This window comes from Cetorhinus maximus, chromosome 16 (assembly GCF_964194155.1).
Source record: "Cetorhinus maximus chromosome 16, sCetMax3.hap1.1, whole genome shotgun sequence".
Taxonomy (NCBI): Eukaryota; Metazoa; Chordata; class Chondrichthyes; order Lamniformes; family Cetorhinidae; genus Cetorhinus; species Cetorhinus maximus.
This window is the reverse complement of record NC_135894.1, coordinates 98091950-98113698: the sequence shown is the minus strand read 5'-3', so window position 1 is coordinate 98113698 and position 21749 is coordinate 98091950. Positions and strand designations below refer to the sequence as shown.

General features: G+C 46.4%; 1 protein-coding gene across 2 annotated transcripts in view; it reads right to left on the bottom strand.

Annotated features, from left to right (window-relative positions):
* Positions 1-20658, bottom strand: part of LOC144691838 (SAM domain-containing protein SAMSN-1-like) — a 103859-nt gene extending 83201 nt beyond the window's left edge. Inside the window, exon 1 of one of the 2 annotated variants that reach the window (XM_078560378.1) lies at positions 20538-20658. The gene's annotated coding sequence lies outside the window, so the exon portion shown is untranslated. The remainder of the gene's footprint in view (positions 1-20537) is intronic. The other variant, XM_078560380.1, reaches the window with a different exon arrangement.
* Between the last annotated feature and the right edge of the window lie 1091 nt (positions 20659-21749).

The window sequence follows — 21749 nt, the reverse complement described above, 5'->3', positions numbered from 1 at the left end:
TGCTGCTACTGTGCATCGGTGTTGGAGGGAGTAAATGTTTGTGGATGGGGTGCCAATCAAGTGGGCTGCTTTGTCCTGAATAGTGTCAAAATTCTCGAGTGTTGTGGGAACTGCACTCATCCAGGCAAGTGGAGAGTATTCCATCACACTCCTGACTTGTGCCTTGTAAATGGTGGACAGGCTTTAGGGAGTCAGGAGATGAGTTACCCATCGCACGATTCCTAGTCCCTAACCTGCTCTTGTAGCCACAGTAGCCACAATATTTATAAAGCTAGACTAATTCAGTTTCTGGTCAAGGGTAACTCCCAGGATGTTGATAGTGGGGGATTCAGTGATGGTAATGCCATTGTACATCAAGGGGCAATGGTTGGATTCTCTCTTGTTGGAGATGGTCATTGCCTGACACTTGTGTGACGTCAATATTACTTGCCACTTGTCAGCCCAACCCTGGATATTGTCCAGGTCTTGATGCATTTGGACATGGACTGCTTCAGTATCTGAGGAGTCGCAAATGGTGCTGAACATTGTGCAATCATCAGCGAACATCCCCACTTCCGACCTTATGATGGAAGGAAGGTCATTGCTGAAGCAGCTGAAAATGGTTGGGCCGAGGACACGACCCTAAGGCGCTCCTGCAGTGATGTTCTGGAGCTGAGATGATTGACCTTCAACAACCACAACCAACTTCCTTTGTGATGGGTATGACTCCAACCAGCAGAGAGTTTTCCCCCTGATTCCCATTGGCTCCAATTATGCTAGGGCTCCTTGATGTCACACTCTGTCAAATGGTGCCTTGATGTCAAGGGCAGTCACTCTCACCTCACCTCGGGAGTTCAGCTCTTTTGTCCATGTTTGAACCAAGGCTGTAATGAGGTCAGGAGCTGAGTGGCCCTGGCGGAAGCCAAACTGGGCATCATTGAGCAGGTTATTACTAAGCAAGTGCTGCTTGATAGCACAGTTGATGACCCCTTCCACTACTTTACTAATGATCAAGAGTAGACAGATGGGGTGATAATTGATCGGGTTGGATTGGTCCTACTTTTTGTGTACAGGACATACCTGGGCAATTTTCCACATAGCTGGGTAGATGCCAGTGTTGTAGCTGCACTGGAACAGCTTGGCTAGGGGCACGGCAAGTTCTGGAGCACAAGTCTTCAGTGTTATTGCCAGAATATTGTCAGGGCCTATAGCCTTTGCAGTATCCAGTGCCTTCAGCCATTTCTTCATACTACGTAGAGTGAATCGAATTGGCCGAAGACTGGCACCTGTGATGCTGGGCTCCTCCAGAGGAGGCTGAAATGGATTATCCACTCAGTACTTCTGGCTGAAGATTGTAGCGAATGCTTCATCCTTATCTTTTGCACCAATGTGGTGAGTTCCCCGTCATTGAGGATGGGGATATTTGTGGAGCCTCCTCCTCCAATGAGTTGTGTAATTGTCCACCACCATTCATGGCTGGATGTGTGCAGGACTGCAGAGCTTAGATCTGATCTGCTGATTGTGGGATCGCTTAGCTCTGTTGCTGCTTGGCATGCAAGTAGTCCTATGTTATAGCTTCACCAGGTAGACACCTAATTTTTAGGTATGCCTGGTGCTGCTCCTGGCATGCCCTCCTGCACTCTTCATTGAACCAGGATTGATCCCCTGGCTTGATGGTAATGGTAGAGTGGGGGATGTGCCAAGCCATGAGGTTACAGATTATGGTTGAGTACGATTCTGCTGCTGCTAATGGCCCACAGTGCCTCCTGGATGCGCAGATTTGAGTTGCTAGATCTGTCCGAAATCCATCCCATTTAGCATGGTGGTGATGCCATACAACATGATGGAGGGTATCCTTAATGTGAAGGCGGGACTTCACCTCCACAATGACTGTGTGGTGGTCACTCCTACCGATACTGTCATGGACAGATGCATCTGCAGCAAGCAGGTTGGTGAGGATGAGGTCAAGTATGTTTTTCCCTCTTGTTGGTTCCCTCACCACCTGCTGTAGACTCAGTCTAGCAGCTATGTCATTTAGGACTCGGCCAGCTCAGTCAGCAGTGGTGACACCTTCTCCCCATGTCCCTCAGTCCCATCTACCCAACTTCTCCTCATTTCCCTCAATCCCACCTACCCACTTTCTCCCCAAATCCCTTAATCCCATCTACCCACCTCCCCATATCCCTCAATCCCACCTACCCACCTTCTCCCCATGTCTCTCAATCCCATCTACCCACCTTCTCCCCATATCCCTCAATCCCACCTACCCACCTTCTCCCCATGTCCCTCAATTCCATCTACCCACCTTCTCCCCATATCCCTCAATCCCACCTACTCACCTTCTCCTCATTTCCCTCAATCCCACCTACCCACTTTCTCCCTATATCCCTCAATCCCACCTACCCACCTCCCCATATCCCTCAATCCCACCTACCCACCTTCTCCCCATATCCCTCAATCCCACCTACCCACCTTCTCCCCATATCCCTCAATCCCACCTACCCACCTTCTCCCCATATCCCTCAATCCCACCTACTCACCTTCTCCCCATATCCCTCAATCCCACCTACCCACCTCCCCATATCCTTCAATCCCACCTACCCACCTTCTCCCCATGTCCCTCAATCCCATCTACCCACCTTCTCCCCATGTCTCTCAATCCCATCTACCCACCTTCTCCCCATATCCCTCAATCCCACCTACTCACCTTCTCCCCATATCCCTCAATCCCACCTACCCACTTCTCCTCATTTCCCTCAATCCCACCTACCCACCTTCTCCTCATTTCCCTCAATCCCACTTACCCACCTTCTCCCCATATCCCTCAATCCCACCTACCCACCTTCTCCCCATATCCCTCAATCCCACCTACCCACCTTCTCCCCATATCCCTCAATCCCACCTACCCACCTTCTCCCCATATCCCTCAATCCCACGTACCCACCTTCTCCTCATATCCCTCAATCCCACCTACTCCCCATCTCCCTCAATCCCATCTACCCACCTTCTCCCCATATCCCTCAATCCCACCTACCCACCTTCTCCCCATATCCCTCAATCCCACCTACCCACCTTCTCCCCATATCCCTCAATCCCACCTACCCACCTTCTCCCCATATCCCTCAATCCCACCTACCCACCTTCTCCCCATATCCCTCAATCCCACCTACCCACCTTCTCCCCATATCCCTCAATCCCACCTACCCACCTTCTCCCCATATCCCTCAATCCCACCTACTCACCTTCTCCCCATATCCCTCAATCCCACCTACCCACTTCTCCTCATTTCCCTCAATCCCACCTACCCACCTTCTCCTCATTTCCCTCAATCCCACTTACCCACCTTCTCCCCATATCCCTCAATCCCACCTACCCACCTTCTCCCCATATCCCTCAATCCCACCTACCCACCTTCTCCCCATATCCCTCAATCCCACCTACCCACCTTCTCCCCATATCCCTCAATCCCACCTACCCACCTTCTCCTCATATCCCTCAATCCCACCTACTCCCCATCTCCCTCAATCCCATCTACCCACCTCCCCATATCCCTCAATCCCACCTACCCACCTTCTCCCCATATCCTTCAATCCCACCTACCCACCTTCTCCCCATGTCCCTCAATCCCATCTACCCACCTTCTCCCCATGTCTCTCAATCCCATCTACCCACCTTCTCCCCATATCCCTCAATCCCACCTACTCACCTTCTCCCCATATCCCTCAATCCCACCTACCCACTTCTCCTCATTTCCCTCAATCCCACCTACCCACCTTCTCCTCATTTCCCTCAATCCCACCTACTCACCTTCTCCCCATATCCCTCAATCCCACCTACCCACTTCTCCTCATTTCCCTCAATCCCACCTACCCACCTTCTCCTCATTTCCCTCAATCCCACTTACCCACCTTCTCCCTATATCCCTCAATCCCACCTACCCACCTTCTCCTCATATCCCTCAATCCCACCTACCCACCTTCTCCCCATATCCCTCAATCCCACCTACCCACCTTCTCCTCATATCCCTCAATCCCACCTACCCACCTTCTCCTCATATCCCTCAATCCCACCTTCTCCTCATATCCCTCAATCCCACCTACCCACCTACTCCCCATATCCCTCAATCCCACCTACCCACCTTCTCCTCATATCCCTCAATCCCACCTACTCCCCATATCCCTCAATCCCACGTACCCACCTTCTCCTCATTTCCCTCAATCCCACTTACCCACCTTCTCCCTATATCCCTCAATCCCACCTACCCACCTTCTCCTCATATCCCTCAATCCCACCTACCCACCTTCTCCCCATATCCCTCAATCCCACCTACCCACCTTCTCCTCATATCCCTCAATCCCACCTACCCACCTTCTCCTCATATCCCTCAATCCCACCTACCCACCTTCTCCTCATATCCCTCAATCCCACCTACCCACCTTCTCCTCATATCCCTCAATCCCACCTTCTCCTCATATCCCTCAATCCCACCTACCCACCTACTCCCCATATCCCTCAATCCCACCTACCCACCTTCTCCTCATATCCCTCAATCCCACCTACCCACCTTCTCCTCATATCCCTCAATCCCACCTACCCACCTTCTCCTCATATCCCTCAATCCCACCTTCTCCTCATATCCCTCAATCCCACCTACCCACCTTCTCCCCATATCCCTCAATCCCACCTACCCACCTTCTCCTCATATCCCTCAATCCCACCTACCCACCTTCTCCTCATATCCCTCAATCCCACCTACCCACCTACTCCCCATATCCCTCAATCCCACCTACCCACCTTCTCCTCATATCCCTCAATCCCACCTACCCACCTACTCCCCATATCCCTCAATCCCACCTACCCACCTTCTCCTCATATCCCTCAATCCCACCTACTCCCCATATCCCTCAATCCCACCTACCCACCTTCTCCTCATTTCCCGCAATCCAAAACTCTCCTCATCCCCCTCCCCCCCCCCACCCTCTGGTTCCTTTGCTAATTACTTCAGTTACCAAAACACCTGCCACTGGAAACAGTTTGCACTTACTCTATCAGAACTCTACGTAATTTTGAACAGAACATCATCAATAAGATGCATTTATCGATGTCAACTGATGGTCCTCGTTAATCAAGGTACCAAGAGGACACACTCGTTTAAATAGTACTGGGGGATTTTTGTATTCAACTGCAGGGGACAACCGGCCTCAACTTAACTTCACCCCTGATCCCAGAGGGCCACTTTAGTCTCAGCGCTGAAATCTTCAGACAACGGGACACTCAACTGAGCCACATTGATAAATGGTCAGGGTAGTGGGACCAGAATACCGCTGGGCCCGAAATGCTGTGGCAAGGCCCTGTTTAATTTTTAATCATGTGACGAGGAATGATGCCAAAGTTTAGTCGTGATACCAAAATCAGCTGTAGGCCAAGTTTGACAAAGAATTATGAAGGGAATAGAGAGGTTAGTAGAATGAGCAGATAGGAAGCATACGAAGCTCTTTGTAGAGGCATCTGAAGAAGTGCTTCCTACCATTACCCCTGAGTGGCCTGGCTCCAATTTTAAGTTCTATGCCCCCTTGTTCTAGACTCTTCCACCAGAGGAAATGGTCTGTCTTTATCAAGCCTATCAAATCATTTAAATCCTAGTTTTTCTTTAACGTGGACAGTTGAGAAAACAGGATAATAGTTGGAGGTAAAAACAAAAAGCTAAAAGCTACTGCGGATGCTGGAAATCCAAAACAAAATAAAAACAGAATTACCTGGAAAAACTCAGCAAGTCTGGCAGCATCGGCGGAGAAGAAATCAGTCAACGTTTCGAGCCCTCATGGCCCTTCAGCAGAACTGAAGCATAGTTTCAACAAGGGAGAAATATAAATTGGTTTAAGGTGGGTGGGGGGGAAGAGACACATTGAGGGTGTGGTGTGAGCAGATAATCAAAAGATGTCAGAGACAAAAGGGTCAAAGAGGTGTTGAAGGTGGCGGTCTTTGTCTGAGAAAAGTGCTAATTAAGAATGCAAGACAGGATATTCAAAGTACAGCTCTAGTGGGGGTGGGGTGGAAGGACTAAAGGTTTTAGTTTTAGATTTAAAAATAATGGAAATAGGTGGGGAAAGAAGAATCTATATAAATTATTGAAAAAAAAGGCGGGTGGGGGGGGAAAAGAAACGGGGTGGGGATGGGGGGAGGGGGGTTTAAGATCTAAAGTTGTTGAATTCAATATTCAGCCCAGAAGGCTGTAAAGTGCCTAGTCGGAAGATGAGGTGCTGTTCCTCCAGTTTGCGTTGGGCTTCACTGGAACAATGCAGCAAGCCAAGGACAGACATGTGGGCAAGAGAACAGGGTGGAGTGTTAAAATGGCAAGCGACAGGGAGGTTTGGGTCTTTTTTGCGGACAGACCGCAGGTGTTCCGCAAAACGGTCGCCCAGTTTGCGTTTGGTCTCTCCAATGTAGAGGAGACCGCATTGGGAGCAACGAATGCAGTAGACTAAGTTAGGGGAAATGCAAGTGAAATGCTGCTTCACTTGAAAGGAGTGTTTGGGCCCTTGGACGGTGAGGAGAGAGGAAGTGAAGGGGCAGGTGTTGCATCTTCTGCGTGGGCATGGGGAGGTGCCATAAGTGGGGGTTGAGGAGTAGGGGGTGATGGAGGAGTGGACCTTCTACCTCCTACCCAAAATCCACAAACAGAACTGTCCTGGCAGAGCGATCGTGTCAGCCTGTTCCTGCCCCACGGAACTCATTTCTCGTTATCTTGACTCCCTTCTCTCTCCCCTTGTCCAGTCCCTTCCCACCTACATCCGTGATTCCTCTGACACCTTACGTCACATCAACAATTTCCAGTTCCCTGGCCCCAACCGCTTCCTCTTCACCATGGATGTCCAATCCCTCTACACCTCCATCCCCCACCAGGATGGTCTGAGGGCCCTTAGCTTCTTCCTTGAACAGAGGCCCCAACAATCCCCATCCACCACTACTCTCCTCCGTTTGGCTGAACTTGTTCTCACACTGAACAATTTCTCCTTTAACTCCTCTCACTTCCTCCAAATAAAAGGTGTGGCTATGGGTACCCGCATGGGCCCCAGCTATGCCTGTCTCTTTATGGGGTATGTGGAACATTCCTTGTTCCAGTCCTACTCCGGCCCCCTCCCACAACTCTTTCTCCGGTACATCGATGATTACTTCGGTGCTGCTTCATGCTCTCGTCGGGACCTGGAAAAATTTATTAATTTTGCTTCCAATCTCCACCCCTCCATCATCTTCACATGGTCCATCTCTGACACTTCTCTTCCCTTCCTTGACCTCTCTGTCTCAATTTCTGATGATAGACTGTCCACCAATATCCATTACAAGCCTACCGACTCCCACAGCTACCTCGACTACAGCTCCTCACACCCCGCTTCCTGTAAAGACTCCATCCCATTCTCTCAGTTCCTTCGCCTCCGTCGCATCTGTTCTGATGACGCTACCTTCAAAAACAGCTCCTCTGACATGTCCTCCTTCTTCCTTAACCGAGGTTTTCCATCCACGGTCGTTGACAGGGCCCTCAACCGTGTCCGGCCCATATCCCGCGCATCCTCCCTCACGCCTTCTCCTCCTTCCCAGAAACATGATAGGGTCCCCCTTGTCCTCACTTATCACCCCACCAGCCTCCGCATTCAAAGGATCATCCTCCGCCATTTCCGCCAACTCCAGCATGATGCCACCACCAAACACATCTTCCCTTCACCCCCCTTGACGGCATTCCGTAGGGATCGTTCCCTCCGGGACACCCTGGTCCACTCCTCCATCACCCCCTACTCCTCAACCCCCACTTATGGCACCTCCCCATGCCCACGCAGAAGATGCAACACCTGCCCCTTCACTTCCTCTCTCCTCACCGTCCAAGGGCCCAAACACTCCTTTCAAGTGAAGCAGCATTTCACTTGCATTTCCCCTAACTTAGTCTACTGCATTCGTTGCTCCCAATGCGGTCTCCTCTACATTGGAGAGACCAAACGCAAACTGGGCGACCGTTTTGCGGAACACCTGCGGTCTGTCCGCAAAAAAGACCCAAACCTCCCTGTCGCTTGCCATTTTAACACTCCACCCTGTTCTCTTGCCCACATGTCTGTCCTTGGCTTGCTGCATTGTTCCAGTGAAGCCCAACGCAAACTGGAGGAACAGCACCTCATCTTCCGACTAGGCACTTTACAGCCTTCTGGGCTGAATATTGAATTCAACAACTTTAGATCTTAAACCCCCCTCCCCCCATCCCCACCCCGTTTCTTTTCCCCCCCCACCCGCCTTTTTTTTCAATAATTTATATAGATTCTTCTTTCCCCACCTATTTCCATTATTTTTAAATCTAAAACTAAAACCTTTAGTCCTTCCACCCCACCCCCACTAGAGCTGTACTTTGAATATCCTGTCTTGCATTCTTAATTAGCACTTTTCTCAGACAAAGACCGCCACCTTCAACACCTCTTTGACCCTTTTGTCTCTGACATCTTTTGATTATCTGCTCACACCACACCCTCAATGTGTCTCTTCCCCCCCACCCACCTTAAACCAATTTATATTTCTCCCTTGTTGAAACTATGCTTCAGTTCTGCTGAAGGGCCATGAGGGCTCGAAACGTTGACTGATTTCTTCTCCGCCGATGCTGCCAGACTTGCTGAGTTTTTCCAGGTAATTCTGTTTTTATTTTGTAATAGTTGGAGGTGTCAGTCATGCCTGGCTGTCAGCATTATAAAACCATAGCCTACATCACAGGCCAACTGCTTGAAATAAAAACAGAAAATGCTGGAAAAACTCAGCATCTGGCAGCATCTGTGGAGAGAGAAGCAGAGTTAACGTTTCGAGTCCGTATGACTCTTTTTCAGAGCTGATTGGCAATTGGCTGATCCTGCCTAGGTCAATGTTAAGTCATCACTTGGAGCTATCTATTCCAATTCCATTTCCCTGGTCTTTCCTCCAATGCGTTTATATTCTTCCTCACATCTAATTCCCTTCTAACTAACATCATAATCCCTGCTTCAGTCTCTATTTGTGGAGCAGGGTTCATGTTCTATAATTCCCTGGGCCTAAAACATTTCTTACAGCCTTTGCTTTTTGCATTTCTCACATTCCTCTTCCCTTGTTACTGATTCATGAAAACTTTTCATAATTTTGAAAACCTCCATTAGGTCTCTCTCCTTTAAATTTTTTCAGTTGTGCGGAGAAAAATAAAATATTTTCCAGCCTTTCTTTATAGCAATAACCTTTCATTCCAGTGAATCTTCGACCCCTCAATGGCTCTCCCTATACTGGGGCACCCAGAACTGCACAAAATAATCCCTAAGTATCCCAATCATTTAATATTCATGTATCTGCAGCCCTATATTCCTTCACTTTGTTCAGGATCTGAACCTTTTAGAGTGGAATTTATTCCTCTGTGTTTTTTCTCCCCCTAAGAAGCACTTGTTCACACAAAAAGCAGTGGGAATCTGGAACTCTTGGCCCCAAAAAACTGTTGAGGCTGGGAGGGTCAATTGAAAAATTTAAAACAGATTGACAGACCTTGTTAGGCAAAGTGTCTTAAGTGATATGAAATCAAGGCAGGTAACTCAAGTTGAGATACAGATTAGCCTTAATCTAATTGATTGATGGAACATGGTTGAGGGGCTGAATGGCTTCTTCCTGACCCTACGTTCCTATATATTGCATTTCATGACCTCAGGTTGCCCTTAACCGTTATACAGATAATTAATTACTTTTAAAATGTAGTCACAGTTGTTATATTGGGAGCATGGTGGCAAATTTGCACCCAGCAATGTCAAACAGCACTTATAGCTAATGACCAAATAATCTGTTTTTAATGATGTTGTTTGAGGGATGAATATTGCTGCTGTTGTTTTATGGGTTCATTTGATTCTCAATGATGAGACCTTGAGACTTACATATTTAGACATGAATCATTTGTTGGTAGTCTTGAACTATATACAGAACCCAGTTATTGTCATGCATAGTGCTGCTGCCATGCAGGTAGGCTGCTTTTAGAGGGTTCTATGAGTCTATTACCATGTGACTCCACACATCATACCTTGGGCAGTGCTATTCTCCAGTCCACATTAACCATTGCTCTGCTGAGCACCTTTACAGTACAATGACATGCAGGCACATACAACATCATACAACAGACACAGGAGAGAACTCCCCTTCTATTCTTTAAAATAGCACCATAGGATCTTTTACATCCACCCAAGAGGGCAGAGCGGACCTCAGTTTAACATCTCATCCGAAAGATGGCAACCCAGTGCAGCACTCTCTCTGCACAGCACTGAAAGTGTCAACCTTGATTTTTGTGCTTAAGATCCCGGAGTGGGACTTCAACCCACAATGCCTGGCTCAGAGGTGAGAGTCTTATCCACTGAGCCACAGTTAAAAAAATGTTGGAAAATGTTGCAGCTTTCACTCATCCCAGCCCATGGCATTAAGGGTTGGCCCTTTCCCATCAGAATAAAAGGGCTTTAAAGTGGTTTTACACTGAACAACCTAGGAACCCAGGAGTGCGTAGCATAACGGTTATATTACTAGGCCAGCAATGCAGAGGCCTGAACTAATGATAGGGAGACATCAGGTAAAATCCCAGTACTACAGTTGGGAACTTAAATTCAATTAATTAAATAAAATCTGGATTGGAATGGCTTGGTGTCAGTAATTGTGACCATGAATGTCTGGACTGTCATAAAATTCATCTGGTTCAGGAAACGAAATCTGCTATCCCATCCATCTGGCCTACATGTGACTCCAAACCCACAGCAATGTGGTTGACTCTTAATTGCCTTCTAGAATGGCCTAACAAGCCTCTCAGTTGTACTCAAGGTGATCACTCATCACCGCTCTCTCAAGGGAAATTAGGCACTAAATGCTTCTCGTGTATGAACTAAGGAAAACATAAGGACCAGAGGACCCCATTCAATACCTTGAGCCTGCTCTGTCATTCAATTAGATCAGGACTGACCTGCACCTCAACTCCATACATCTGCCTTGGCTTCACGTTCCTCGGTAGCACACCGACAATGCAGCACTACCTCTATAACGTACTGGGAGTGTCAGTCCGGATGATGGGGCTTAAGTCTCTGGAGCAGCCTTTGAACCCATTACTTTCTGACTAAGACAAGAGTGATACCCACTGAGCCAGATGGGTGCTTTAAGCTTTGCAAGAACCGGTGCCTTCTCTGAGAACAAGAGCTTCAGCACAAAACAGTTGTAGTTGTCACCCACATTCCTTAGCCTGAGTGGGACCTCTCTACAAGGTAGCACTTCTCTGAAACTGCAGAAGGGGGGGTGGGGGAATAAAGAAATACTAATGAGAATAAAGGCATACAAGATGGAGGAAATGAGTGTGAGGATGGCATGTTTTGGCTATGTTATAATGATCACTCAGAAGTATGTGACCTCCTCTGAAGGTCACCTTGACCCTGCCTAACAATGGTTGCGGGATATTGTTTCTGCATCAGCAACCTCGAGGTCAACTAGAACAAAGCACATGAGCACTAAATCAAACTGCAAACGCTGTAATTGAAATTCTCACATTGAGGCAAATCTCCATCATCAACTGCGAACTGAAAAAAAAGTGTTCCAGAATCTTAAAGGGACTGCTCCTCACGTAAGACTGTTTAACGAGCCGTTCAAGTATGTACACGCCCGGTGTGATTCTGAGAGACCAACAACAACTTGCATTCACAGAGCGCCTTTGATATACCCCACGAGTGCAATTTTGACATCAACCCACGTTTCGAAAACGAGGGCGAGAGTTTTAAAACAAGGTGTTGCTAACCGGGAATCGATGTTATCCAGCAGGCACAGGGGTGATAGGTGAACGTGATTTGGTACGTTAGGATACAGGCAACATAGGAAAAGCCATTGAATAACTTATGTACAATGAGACGGTTAGTTAATGACTCACAGGTACCTAAGTCATAAGTGGATTTGGGTCAGCGTCATGAGTGGGAGAATCTTGGATTGCCAATGGTTTTCACTTTGTACCCCATTTGCTTGGTGCATACTTATCTTTTGTATTTAACTGAGAAACTTGGGTAAAGGTTTCAGGCTCACAAGAGCACAGCAAGGCTGAGGGAAAGCTAAGAGACGGCAACGAGAATCAGGAGGCAACGCTCGACACCAAGCTGGTGTTTCCCCTATTTGAAGGCTGTCGGAGAAAAATATACGCAGGAGGGAGGGAGTTCTACTGTTTTCCAGCTCCTGGGAAAGAATATGGTAGAGCAGGCGAAAATAGAGCGAGGATCCAGGGAGGAGGAAGAGAATGTTGGACGATGGTCTCAGAGCAGGAAGTGAGAGAGCAGCAGAGCTGCACTGACTACAGCTTAAGTAAAACTATGTGAAGAAGAAACAGCTAAAAGTTGATTGAGCCAAAGAGTTGAGCAGGGCGGTTCAGTAGATAAGTTCACTGCTGCTTGATATGTGAATTTGTCCATGTGTAGGTGGGAGGGTAATTGCTAGCCCTTCTCCAATATAGAATCATAAAACCATACAAAGATGGGTCAGAATCCTGGAACTCCCTCCCTAACAGCACTGTGGGTGCGCCTACACCACGGGGACTGCAGCGGTTCAGGAAAGCAGCTCACCACCACCTTCTCAAGGGGCAATTAGGGATGGGCAATAGATATGCTGGCCCAGCGGCACCCGCGTCCCGTGAAATAATTTTTAAAAAGCCCAGGAGGGGGGCCATTCGGCCCATCGTGCCCGTGGCAGCTCTTTGGTAAAAAGACCCCATTAGTCCCACTTAAACATTTCCTCTTCAAACCTTTATCCAATTTCCTCTCGAAAGTGGCTATCAAATCGGCTTCCACCACCCTTTCAGGCAGTGCCACCCAGGTCACAAACCACTGTGCAAAAAAAAAATCATCTCCCCCTCCTGTTCTTTTGAAAATTATCTTAAATCTTGCATCCTCTGGTTACTGACCCTCCTGTCAGTGGAATCCGTTTCTCCTTATTCACTCTGCCAAGACCTCTCATAATTTTGAGTTCTTCTCTCTTGAACCTCCTTTCGCCTTCTCTGCTCTAAGGAGAGCGGTCCAAGTTTCCACGGTCTCTCCACTTTTAGAAGCTGTTTTCTTTTTTAAAAATTCCTTTCTGATGAATATTCAAAGAGAAATAATTATGCTGTGACCTCATGACCTCCTCCTGAAGGAGATAAGCGTCATACGAATGTTTCAAGGGCCGGTGTCTTCAAAAAAAAAGCCTATGTGGAAAAGCAACTTCTTGGGGTGGGGGGAGGGGTGAGTTAGGTGAAACATAAAAGTGTTGCCATAGCGACATTGCATGCACGTCATAAGTTATGCTGAGATTTATGCCACAAGTGTTTTAAAACAAAAAGAAATGTTTCTCCACTCTGTCAGTTCTATTACCCCTAATTTCTTCCCCTCTTCTGAAGGTGCTGGCTCTCCTTGGGATATTCACTGTGGGATCCTGGGCTGTATGAGCGTTTGCAGATATCACCAACCAATACAATTCAGTCCTTATTTGGAATGGGACCATCACCTCCAAGATTTCCTCCAACTCACACACTCCGTCCTGAATAGGACGTGCATTGCCACTACTTAGGAACATAGGAACAGGAGGAGGCCGCTCAGCCCCTCTAGGCTGTTCTGCCATTCAGTTAGATCATGGCCATTCTACTCTTCTATTTACCTGCCTTGGTCCCATAAACCTTAACTCCCTTGCCAAAGAAAAATCTACCGAGCTCCATTTTGACATTTTCACTTGACCCCCAGCCTCAACAGCTTTTTTTGGGGGGAGAGAGGGTTCCAGATTTCCACGAGCCTTTATGTGAAGGAGTGCTTCCTGACATCACTTCTGAACAGCCTGGATCTAATTTTTAAGCTATGGCTCCTTCTTCTGGACTCCCCCCATCCCCACAACCCCCCTACCACCAGAAGAAATAGTTTCTCTCCATCTATCCTATCAAATCCTTAACCATTTTAAAAGCCTTAATTAGATCCCCTCAGCCCCTTAAATCTCCTACACTCAAGGCAGTACAAGCCTATTCTATGCAACCTGTCTGTATCATTTAACCCTTTTAGCCTGGGTTTCATTGATCCTAGCTAGATCAAAAACCTGAAACTCCCTACCTAACCCCATTGTGGGAGCATCTTCACTACAAGGACTCCAACAGTAGAAAGACTTGCATTTAAGAAGCACCTGTCATGACCTTGGGAAGCTCCCAAGCTCTTTACAACCAATGAAGTACTTTCTGAAGTGCAGTGATTGTTGTAATGTAGAAAACACAGTGGTTAACTTACACACGGCAAGCTCCCACAAATAGCAAAGTGCTAATAACCAGATAATCACTTTTGTGTTAAATATTTTCCAGGCCACTGTAAAGAACTTCCCTACACCTCTGCAACATAATGTCACGGGAACTTTTACATCCACCTGAGAGGGTAGGTAGGGCCTCATGAAGAAGGCTCATGACCACCTTCTCAAGACAACTAGCAATGGGCAATAAATACCAACCTTACCAAAGATGACCATGTCCCGAGAACAAATTAAAAGAATAAACATGCACAAACATTCCATTTTGGGTGAGCAGCATAAAGATCAACAGAAAGACCCACGTATGGTTTTCACGTCTCTAATTCAGAGATACTCAGGCACAGCATTGGGTCCTCATTGATATCTCACTTGAGACCAGTTAACGCAGTACAGGTGAGGGAAAGAATGACCTGCCTTCTGTGTTCATTGACCTACATTGGGTCCCGGACTTGCAATACATCAATTTTAAAATTCTCATCTTTATATTCAAATCCCTCCATAGCCTCTCCCCTCCCCATCCCTGTAACCTCCGCCAGCCCCACAAAGTGTTTCAGGAGACTGGGCCTGTATTCTCAAAGGGTTTAGAAGAATGAGGAGGTGATCTCATTGAAGCATTCAAAATTCCTACTGGGCTCGACAAGGTAGTTGGAGGAAGGATGTTTCCCCTGGCTGGGGAGTCTAGAACCAGGAAACACAGTCTCAGAATAAGAGGCAGGCCATTTAGGAGTGAGATGAGGAGGAATTTCCTCATTCAAAGGGTGGTGAATTGTTGGAATTCTCTACCCCAAAGGGCTGTGGAGGTTCAGTCATTGAGTAGGTTCAAGACAGAGATCAATAGATTTCTAAATATTAAAGGTATCTAGGGATATGGGGATAGTGTGGGAAAATGGCATTGAGGTAGAGGATCAACCATGATCTTGCCAAATGGCAGAGCAGGCTCGAGGGGCTGAATGGCCTCCTCCTGCTCCTATTTCCTATGTTCCTGAAATATGAGATCTCTGTGCTTCTCTAAAGCCCCGATGTTAACCACTCCACCACTAATACATAAGAACATAAGAACTAGGAGCAGGAGTAGGCCATTCAGCCCCTCGAACCTGCCCCACCATTTAATATGGTCATGGCTGATCTCATTTCGGCCTCAACTCTAATTTCCTGCCCTCTCTCCATAACCTTTCAACCTGTTACTAATTAAAAATCTGCCTATCTCCTCCTTAAATTTATTCAGCGTCCCGGCATCCACTGCACTCTGAGGTAGTGAATTCCACAGATTCACAACCCTTTGAGAAAAGTAATTCCTCCTCATCTCTGATTTAAATCTACCACCCCTTAGCCTAAAACTATGGCCTCTCATTCTAGAATTCCCCACAAGGGGAAACATCTGCTCCGCATGCACTTTGTCTATCCCCTTTAGCATCTTATACTTCAATTAGATCTCCTCCCATCCTTCTAAACTCTAGTGAGTAAACTGCTCAATCTCTCCTCATAAGACAAACCCCTGAATTTTTCGGTCAGCGAGTTGAGGGCGGGGCCCTTTCGCTGATGTGAAAATGATGCGGGTTGATGTTGGGCGGAACACCCAATGTCATCCTGCCCCAGTTAAATCTTCAGGAAGGCGGGGGGACAGCGCGGCCAGTTGAGGCCATTGACAGGATAATTAAAACAATTAAAGGACCTGCCCGTCCAACCTTAAGGTTGGCGGGTCGGCCAGGAGTCCCGGAGGGAACTAGAAAAAACATGAAACCTCATCCACCGGTGGGATGAGGTTTCATGTCGGTTTTTAAAAGTTTAATAAAGTTTTTGTGCACTTTATTAACATGTCCCATCTCATGGGACATTGTCACATGAGGGGGACACATTAATGATATTTTTATTTTTCTATTGTTACACTTTTTGACAAGCGATCTCCCTGAGGCAGCGCTAAGCCTCGCATTTGGGGAACCCCCCGCCCGCACAGGAAGCGCACATCGCTTCCCGTCAGGCGTCAAAAGGCCCGCCCACTTAAAATGCCGGCGGGGCCCCGTTTCGGCAGCAGCGATCGGCTGCCCACCCGCTGCCAAGTCGGTCGGGCCCACCCGCCCGTCAAGGGAAAAATTCAGCCCCACATCTCTGGAATCAATCTAGTGAACCTCCTCTGATCTGCCTCCAATGCAACCACATCCTTCCTCAAGTAAGGGGACCAAAACTGTGCACAGTACTCCAGGTGCGGTCTCACCAATGCCTAGTACAGTTGCAACAACACTTCCCTATTTTTATACTCTATTCCTTTAGCAATAAATGCCAAAATTCAATTTGCCTTCCTTATTACCTGCTGTACCTGCATACTAGCTTTCAGCGATTCATGCATGAGGACACCCAGATCCCTCTGCACTGAAGCATTCTGAAGTTTCTCTCCATTTAAATAACAAGTCGCTTTTTTATTCTTCCGACCAAAATGGATAACCTCACACTTATCCACCTTAAACTCCATCTGCCAAATTTTGTCCCATTCACCTAACCTGTTTACATTTGTAAATTTCTTATTTCTTCATTACAACTTACTTTCCCACCTATTTTGGTGTCATCTGCAAATTTAGCTATAATACCTTCTTTCCCTGAATCCAAGTCATGAATATAGATTGTAAATAGTTGGGGTCCAAGGACTGAACCCTGTGGCACCCCACTAGTTACAGATTGCCATCCAGAAAAAGACCCATTTTTCCCGACTCTCTGCTTTCTGTTGATTAGCCAATCCTCTATCCAAGCTAATATATTACCCCTAATTCTGTGTGATCTTATCATGTGTATTAATCTTTTGTGCGGCACCTTATCAAAGGCCTTCTGGAAGTCCAAATATACTACATCTACAGGATCCCCATTATCCACTTTGCTTGTCACGTGGCTTTGACTTCAGTTCTTTTGGACATAAGCTTTGGAATTCCCTCCCTGAACCTCTCACCTCTCGGTCATTCTCCCTCTCTCTTTCTCTATCTATCTATCACCTATAAAACACGGCATAAAACCTACCTCTGTGACCAAGATTTTGATCATCTGTTCTGATATGTCCTTATGTGGTTCAGGTGTCAAATTCTGTTTGACAATGCTCCTGTTAAGTGCTTTGGGATGTTTTACTGTATTAAGTGTGCTATACCAATGCAAGGTGTTATTGTTTAGTGGAATTGATGTTGCACCATCTAGTCTGGCAGCATTGATGTTGTGGAGTTAGTTTGAACTAAGCATCTACCAACTCAACTGCTGATATTACCTGCTGGGATGGTTCGTTCAAAAAGAGAGGCACAATATAGTTTTATTAACATTTAAAGGGTGGGTAATCAAATTTAAGGCTTTACATTTTATAATTATTTTATTTTTGGTCCCAACTCACTTCTCTTCACAACATGGAATTTTGCAGGGTAGATAAAAGCCCTTTGGCCTAACTGCTCTTTGCCAGTGCTCATACTTAAGTTTAACAAGTTGACATGGCGCAAAATGAGCCTCCTCCCACCCTACTTTGCATTTTTGGTGCAGTCCAAAATTAGGGGTTATGATTATATAGATAAATAAATCAATCGATAATTTTAGTCTGTGTCCTGGCCAATATTTATCCCTTAATCAACATCACAAAAAAAACAGATTATCTGATCATGATCACATTGCTGTTTGTGGGAATTTGCTGAGCTTAAATTGTCTGCCATGTGACACTGAGGATAACTCCCCTGCTCTTCTTCAAGACAGTGCCAGGGATCTTTTGGATCCACCCAGGCAGGGAGATGGGGCCTCGGTTTAATACTTCATACGAAAGACACCAGCTCCAACAGTGCAATGTTATTTTCCTCAAACACACACTTTGTACCACACTCACACCACTCCCAGACTGAAATTAGTGATTTATTTATCTATATAATGTACATTACAATAATGACAACACTTCATTGGTTGTAACGCACTTTAAGACATTTCGTGGTCATGAAAAGCACTCTTTAAATGCAAGTGTCATTTGAATGTTAGCCATTATCTCAAATACAGCTGGAATACAAAGTGGTGAAATGAATGTCAAAGTTATATAAAGGTCTGGTTAGAGGTCATTTAGAGTTCTGCTTTCGGTTCTGGGCACCGTAGCTCCGGAAGTATAAATTGGCCTTGGAGAAGGTGGGGAGCAGGTTCACCAGAATGACGTGAGGCCAGTAGAGTTCAATTATGTGGACAGATTGCATAGACTGGGCTTGTATTCCCTTGAATATAAAAGATTAAGGGCTGATTAAATTGATATGTTTAAGTTGATTAAAAAAGTTGATGGGAGGTCCTTGTGGTGCAGTGGGTAGTGTCCCTGCCTCTGAGCCAGAAGCTCAGATCAGCCTCAATCTAATTGAAGAGTGAAACAGGCTGGAGGGGTTGAATGGCCTCCTCCCGTTCCTATGGTGCCAGTCTACACAGACCAGCAATGGAACTTATAAGCCTCTTCGTCTGTACACCTCATTACCACAGTAGGGGTCGATTCTCAGAGTGAATCTGACTGGCTCAGAGACTTATGCTAAAACAGACACCACTAATGTCCATCCTTTAGACAGTACCCCCTTAGAAAAGTCATTAAAACAAGACCTAAGGTTGCCCATCTTGGTTGATGTATTCCTGGGGGATTTATTACATGAAGTCCCTCACCCACACTCCAGCCTTTGGTTGCCTATCAAGGCCATTATCATGGCACACTGCCTTCCTACTACCAATTGAAAAGTGAATAATGGACACAGCACCAATCCACAAGTACTTCTATGCTGTTTGTGGGGTCTTGCTGTGCAAAAATGTGTTATCGCTTGTACATCACAACTGTGACGACACTTTGCAAGTACTATATGGCCATTGCACTCTTTGGGATGTTCAGTAGTCATTAAAGTGTTAGATAAATGTAAGCTTTTTCATTCCTCTCTCTGCAGTGAATCTCATTTTTGGTTGAGGGATAAATATTGGCCAAGACACTGGGAAGAACACCCTTACTCTTCTCACAGTTCTGAAGAGTGTGCAAGGACTCACAGTTCTAAAGAATGTACAAGTACACAGCGACCTGGCGATTCATAAGCATAGATCTTTGAAGGTGGCCAGACATATCGAGAGGCTAGTTAGCAAAGGATATGGGATGCTGGACTTCATAAATGGAGGTATTGAGCTGGGAAATCATGCTGAACCTTATTAGGCCACAACAATTGTGTCCAGTTCTGGCCACCACACTTTAGGAAGGATGTGAGGGTCATGGAGAGAGGGTGCAGAGGAAATTTACCAGAATGGTTCCAGGGATGAGGGATTTTAGCTATCAGGTTCAAGAAGCTGGGGTTGTTCTCCTTAGAGCAAGATAATGACATGTTTAGATAAGGTACACAAAGAAAAGCTGTGCCCATTAGCTGATGGTGCACAGACCAGGGGGCACAGGTTTAAGGTTTTGGGCAAGACATACAGGGGGAATGTGAGGAAGAACTTTTTTACATAGTAAAGATGTGAAACTCGCTGCCTATGAGGGTGGTGGAAGTGGAGATGATGAATGACACTTGAGGGAAATGAACTTGCTGGGCTAGGGGATAGAGCAGGGAAATGGGACTGACTGGATTACTCTACAGACACCCAAAATGGACTCAGTGGGCTGAATGGCCTTCTTCTGTGCCCTCGAGGCCCATTGACTCCTTAAAATGATGCCATTATGACCTTCCACATGAGAGCGCAGATGGGCGCTTGGTTTAACACTGCATCTGAAAGACATCAGCTTGGACAGTGCAACACTGAAATGGGAGTGCTGGCCCAGATATTCTGTACTTGAGTTTTGAGAGTGGAATTCAAACATGGAGCCTTCTGAATCAGTGTACTACCCACTGAGACATGGCAGATATTAATGGTTTGTTAATTATATTGTTAAAATGTACAATTGAATGGCATTGGTTAATCAAGTACTTAGTGAACTTATAAAGAGAAACTGCTGGAGCACTGGATTGTTAGTAGGTAAGAACCAGGCATGCACAATGTTGCATTATGTGAATAAGCCTATTAACAAGGAAAGAGTTAATGTCTAGTTTTATGCTTCACCAACTGGCTTGGGATTGGATTAACACCAGACGACTCTATGTGTTGATGGGCATTAGTTTCTGACTCTGCAATGATGTCCACCTCTAGGGTATAATCTATTGTCATAGGAGCACTAGCTACCTGCTGGGACGCTGGCAGCAGCCAACACTGACATACCCCAGCATAAGAGATTGCTTTGGAGCCAGGAGTGAAGGTAGGGAATGAAAATTGGTGGTGACGCTTACTGTGAGCAAGTGGAGTTTGCTTTCCATCATCGGTGCCATGACTCCTCCTACTCCAGACCAGCTTCTGAAGCCGCTTTAATGTTCCAATCTCTTCTGTCTCTTCACTGCCTGGCTGTACCCTCTGTAAAAAAAAAAAGAGGGAATCAAGGTGAGTTATTTGCATTCATTCAGGGGGTGTGAGCATCGCGACTAGGCCAGCATTTATTGCCTAATTGCCCTTGAGAAGGTGGTGCTGAGCTGCCTTCTTAAACCACTGCAGTCCCAGTGGTGTAGGTACACCCACAGTGTTGTTAGGGAGCTCCAGGATTTTGACCCAGCGACAGTGAAGGAATGGCGATATATTTCCAAGTCAGGATGGTGAGTGGCTTGGAGGGGAACTTCCAGTTGATGATGTTCCCATGTGTTTGCTGCCTTTGTATTTCTAGATGGTAGCAGTCATGTGTTTGGAAGATACTGTCTAAGGGGCCCTGATGAGTTCCTGCTGTGCATCTTGTAGATGGTACACACTGCTGCTTTTGGATGAGAAACAAAACAAAACTTCCACTATTAGATATGATTCTGCAATTAGGCAACACTCGCTGAACAATCCTGAGTGTGCTAATAGCTACACTGACAACCAATTTAAGATAATCAGTCGAGTTCATAGTGTGGCTCATTTACACTTGCTAGAAGTGACATACATTCACATGCAGGGACCTGTTCTCTGCAAACAAAGCAATATGTTCCAGCCTTGCATCTTTTTTAGACTCATAGATGTCTACAGCACAGAAGGAGGCCATTCAGCCCATTGTGTCCATGCCGGTCAACAAAAATCCTACTACACTAATCCCATTTTCCAGCGCCTGGCCCATAGCGTTGGAGGCTATGGCAACGCAAGTGAATATCTAAATTCTTCTTAAATATTACGAGAGTTTCTGACTCAACCACCCTTTCAGGCAGTGAGTTCCAGACTCCCACCACCCTTTAACTGAAAAATTTCTCCTCAACTCTCCTCTTCGCCTTCTACCTCTTACCTTAAATCTATGCCCCTGGTTATTGACCCATCTACTAATGGAAAAAGTGCCTTTCTATTCACCCTGTCTATGCCCCTCATAATCTTATACACCTTTATCAGGTCCCCTCACAAACTTCATTGCTCTAAGGAAAACAACCCCAGTCTATCCAATCTTTCCATATAGCTCAGACCTACCAACCCAGGCTGCATCCTGGTAA